The 5,410-nt window shown below is 40.9% G+C and overlaps 1 pseudogene; it reads right to left on the bottom strand.

The window, feature by feature from the left end:
* Positions 1-434: 434 nt before the first annotated feature.
* Positions 435-817, bottom strand: LOC107520875 (annotated as a pseudogene).
* Between the last annotated feature and the right edge of the window lie 4,593 nt (positions 818-5,410).

Consider the following 5,410-nt stretch of genomic DNA (forward strand, 5'->3'; position numbering starts at 1 on the left):
ACCGCAGTGAAATATAATATTACAGGTACCATGGAAGGAGTTCACATAGAATATTGTGAAAATCCAAGGAACCACACGAACAATTCTCCCGGGATAGGTCAAGGCTGTAAGTTAAACAGGCATGAAGGAACTGATCTTGAATGTAGCATAGTAGAAATAAAAGTTTTGGAGGTAGACAGATTGGAATTCTGACTCTGCTACTTACTGTGTTATCTTGGGCAATTTCTTTGACCTCCCAGAGCTTCAGTTTCTTCATCAGTAAAATGAAATCATGTTGCTGTTGCTTCTCCCCCTCCTCTCCCTTCCCTCCCACTTCCTTTCCTCCTCCTCCTCTTTCTCTTCTTCCCCCCCCCCCAAGGGGAAGGGAACTTTTTTGAGGCCCTAGGGGTTAGGGGAAGGCTGCCCTGTAAGGGAAGAAGGCAGTGGGAGGAAGCTTATTTGACATTCTTGGGGTGCAAGTTGTTGGAGTGGGCACACTTCTTGTAACAGTTGGCAGTACAGGGTTGCAGGTAAGCATAAAACTCCATTATCTTGAAGCGGTTGTATTTCTGGGTGATCTGGCAGTGGAAAGGGTCAATGATGCAGTCCTTTATGCAAAGCCCTAAGTGTAGGATGGACTCTTTCTGGATGTGGTTGTCTGAGAGAGTTCAGCCATCCTCTTGTTTATCCGCAAACATTAGATGTTGCTGTTCAGGTGGGGTGCCGGTCTTATCTCAGATTTTGGCTCTGACATTCTGATGGTATCACTGGGCTTGACCTCAAGGGTGACCTCAAGGGTAATGGTCTTGCCTGTCAGGGGCTTCACAAAGATCTGCATGGCTGTGTTCTTGTTGAAGAGAAAGAGTGGGATTATGCTTCTTAAATCCTATTGTTAGGAGGATTACACAAGGGAATGCTGATGTGCAAGTAACTGCTCCATGTGAACTTCATTGTTAAGAAAAATATCTTCCTGCTGGATAACCAGCTTTCCTTGTTCCTGAGTCTGAGTACTTCCAAACTCATCCTATTTCGAGTTTGCAAATGCAAATTGGTAATGTGTTTAGAGCCTGGCCTTGCTGTTTGTGGTAATATCCTTAATGACATAATGTACTTATTGTTATGTTGTATAGCTGATATACTTTTACACGGTCAAGGACAATCATTCCTGAAAGAAAATGTTTACAGAACTGCGGAAGGAATGCTTTAATGCCAATACACCTGGAAGATAAAAGAGGATGGAATTGCAAGTTGCAATTTGGAGAGAAGCGTGATTGAAGCTGTGTCTGCACCTTGGCTCTTGTGAGAACCTAGAACTTCTGTACCAGCAGTGGCTTGATCCAAGATAGAGAACTACCGAGGATTTCTCAATATCAAGTTAAATGTTCAGATATCCTGAAAACAGACTTTCGAATGCCTCTATTGTCTGAGTTCTCATTTAATTTAACATGTATTTACTGAACTGCCTCCCCAGGTGAAGAGTCATCCCTGGGGAAAGCTCCTGGGAGACATCAGGCTGCAGGAACTTTGCTTTTATGACTTCGGAAGGTTTAATTGTCACCTATACTTGTTTATTTATTTTTTCGTCTTGAGGGAAACCATTTGAATGACCCCCAGTGGGTACTTGGGGAAGGTTCACTTGGTCCCGTGCTGATACATGTGCATGTTTACAGATGGACCGTGGGCTGCCAAAGCTGCCTGTGGGTAACAAGGAGCCCACGCCAAGGAGAGTTAGTTCCCTTCACGATCTGAGGTTACCTGTGGGAGGGCCAGTGTGGCACTCACCACCACTGTGCCCAAATAAAAGGAGCATTCGAGCCACTGTGTGGTGTGCCCTAAATATAGCTAAGTTCCTTTTCATTATGTCCAAGACGAATTTATACACTGCAGGAAATGCAGCAGCTTTTCTTAGAAATCAGCCCTCCAAAGCCTCAACCTAGAATTCAAGGTGGCCTGAAAGTGGCTGAGTAACTTCACCCGTGCTCACTGGCTGCCCACAGAAAAGACAAGGTGAGAATGACTTTTTTAGGGGGGAGGTGGAGCAGAGAGTTTTCCGAGTCATTTTTTGTTGCGGTAGTGCATCCATTCAGTAACCTGCACAAAACTTGAGTATAGATGGATGAATTGTTACATATCTAATTTGAAATAAAAATTCAGTGTAAAGCTATAAAACACAAACCTTGCATGTATTTTTAAATTAAAAGAGCTTCTGTTTAGATTTTCTGATGGCTAATCCTAGATAAGTTAACTAACGCTAAACTTTTCTCTCTCTCCCTTTCTCTCTGTGTATTGTTTTGCTGATGTTTGGAGCACCTGGTTGGTCTGCCTGTGTTGAATCCGGCCCTGCCTAATAACGACAGAGGGAAGATTGGCTTCCCTTAGTGGTCCCAGAGAGTATGCTCTTGTACCCAAGGGAGCTCCAATGAGTGAATCAGGCTGAAAAATCCCTGAAAACCTCTGCCATGTGTTGGAGGTGCTCTTAGGCAGTGCTTATTGGAAGCTACAGAAACTGTTGACTCTGTGTTTGAAGCAATCAATAAATCAGATGTAACATCGAAGGTAATTTCAGAGCATTCCCTGGGACGCTCAGCTCATTCAGTTGCTCCTCTATCACTTAAAGCAGACTTCTTTGTCTTTGGGGTTGATGAGCAGGTATAAAGCAATTCCAGAGCCAACTGTCAGATAAAGCAAATTCAATTCATGTCCTGTAATGACAAGGTCATACAATGCAGAGAATGGCTTTTAGAATGGCTTCGAGTAAACTCAGGTGAAGAAAGCATGCATCAAAAAAAAAAAAAAAAAAAAAAGAAAGAAAGAAAAAGAAAAAAAAGAAAAAGAAAAAGAGAAAATAAAAAAAAGAAAAGGAAAATGAGAAAGAAGGAAGGAAGGAAGGAAAGAAGGAAAGAAGGAAAGGAAGGAAGGAAGGAAAGAAAGAAAAAGACCCGACCTCGTCTGAGAATATACAGGGATCAAAAGGGGTCCAGTTCTGGCCGGGATACCAGCAAATCAACCTGTTTCCATAATGACTTCTTTACATTATTGAATACAATGGGAACTTTAAGGGCTACTGCAATAACAGTTTCTCATGAAAAATTAACAAAGAATTTATGGAAATGTAGGAAAAGTCCCAAAGCAATTAGCTTAGATTTCTCTAGAGTCTGAGAAAAGCCTGGATAATTGCATGCAGAAACTGCATAAAGTGGCTATTTTCATTATCGCAAGATACAGAAAGTCCATTTTCATCACAATGGGATATAATGATGTTAAAGCTAAGAGGGAGATATATTGAAAAAGGTTACAACACAGTTTACCAAATGGTTTGATTTATGTAACCTTAGAGATATACACTTAAGATTACTGTTAAGGGGATGAGAGAGGTTATCCTTGAAATTTCCAGAGAATATGATAGGAAAACATAGTATAGTTTCTGAAAACTAATTGTACATTACCACTAGGATGCACAGGAATGAATTTAATTTGTCTCAGAATTGAGAGCTGGATTGTACTACAAGCTGGCACATGAATATCCATTCTGACTTGACTCTGTTCTAAATTGGCTATTATGTATGTTTATGTGTGCACTTAAGGCTGGGGTCCTCTCCCTGGATGTCTTAGAAACTCTGAGGTCCTGGCACCCTATGGAAGCAGAAGCAACATTTAGAAAACACACTGAGTCTTTGCTAGGCATTCAAAGAGATTATACATTATTTAAATGTTGCTATTTTCAGGAAAAAAAAAATGAAACAAAGAGCATCATCTTTTCTGTTGATACTCATTCACAAGCACTGGCAGTTTAATGATTCTTCCCAAGTCCAAGAAAGCCAGCTTGTTCTTAGCTGTCTGTAAAGAAATGGGGAAAGAGACATAATACAGTGAGCTTCTATCAACCTCCAATGTCCTCTGCAATGTCACACACACACAGATCAGGATATCCTTCTCTATCTATAAAAAGCTGTAGTTAAGGCTGTGCCTGGGATTCGAACGATTCTCGATACCATTAAATGGATTCACTCTAAAGCCCACCGAATATTAATAACTTGTTAGCTGCAGTGTCAAAAGGATCATACAGTCTCAATCTTATTTGGTAAACACTCTCTGTTTAAAAAAAAAAAAAAGAAGAAAGAGATTAAGTGTTTCCAACAAAAGCCTCAGCAGAGGGCCTACTCTGAATGGACACTGCTGCCTGGGGACAAATGTCAACACAGTTCAAGCTTTGTTGAAAGGACTGAAAAGAGCCCCGAGCCTGCACGTTGGCACACTTATGGCCAGCATTAAGAAAATCAATCTGAAATAACAAAACCGCATTCGCATCACAGCCTGGCCAATACACTTCCAGCAGATGTGGCAATCATATTTTGACAGTTTAGATAGCTGATAACGGATGGCAAAAGAAATTTCTATTTGACATGGGACCTGAGTTTTCACAATTACAGCTCCTCTGCTTGTCTGGGCCACATTAAGGATGCAAAAAGCGGAGAGAATAAACACAAGCCAGTATCTTGGTATAATCAATGCAAAATGATGCAAGCCCCATCAGTATCATTCTAGTCTACTTTTCATTTTTATTCGCTTCTGCATTTAATAATAGCCCCAAGAAAAAAATTAAAATTCCTGCAGTCTTTTTTGTTTCCCAGCTTGCCATCTTTTGCCAGCTTCTTTGACATCCCAAACACATTTTTTTTTGAACATATTATTCACCTGTTTAATGAAAGAAAGGAAGAAAGGATGAATAGAAAGCTTTGTTGTAAATGGAACTGACATTTCACTCAAGCATTCTGAGCAGCTCTGACATTCAACACCCTTGTACCTGAAACTTCTGGACATCTCCCATTCTGGCAGGTCAAATAAAGCTGTTCCTTGGGGGATAGTTTAAAAGTACTTGTAACATGTTTTGATTTACAGATTATCAATTCTGCTGAGCAACAGAGAGACATATTTGGGAATCGCATAAACAAATACATTCAACTGTGCTGTGGATTAACCTAAAGTGACACATTTATTTAAAAATCTGCCTACTACTTGTCCTCATTGATTAAATGCCCTTAAGAAAGTAACTCTGATGAAATGAAAGCCATTGAGATGCAGCACACCTCCTCCTCTCCTTTTGATGGTTGACACATTCCCCAGAGTGGGAGATTGGACGGCTGATAAGCTAACACTGAATTATAAGCACTTTGTGGAATGTCACTGCCAAATGAAAGATCTACTGTTTTGCTTGCAAAGCAATGGTATGCCTTAACAGCACAGAAATGGACACGGTGCAGAATTATTTCATCCTCTGTGCTCAGAATATAAACGAATGTGTACACTGTGCATGCATTTTCACGGCAGAGATCAGCTCAGCGCCAGCAAGGCTTGTTCCTGGCTACGGCACCATTGATCACGAAAATAGAAGGGCCTGCCAAGGACTTTGTCAACGTTGTCAGGGCTCCAA

The sequence above is a fragment of the Rousettus aegyptiacus genome, unplaced genomic scaffold, assembly GCF_014176215.1.
Source record: "Rousettus aegyptiacus isolate mRouAeg1 unplaced genomic scaffold, mRouAeg1.p scaffold_m13_p_8, whole genome shotgun sequence".
NCBI classification, from domain to species: domain Eukaryota; kingdom Metazoa; phylum Chordata; class Mammalia; order Chiroptera; family Pteropodidae; genus Rousettus; species Rousettus aegyptiacus.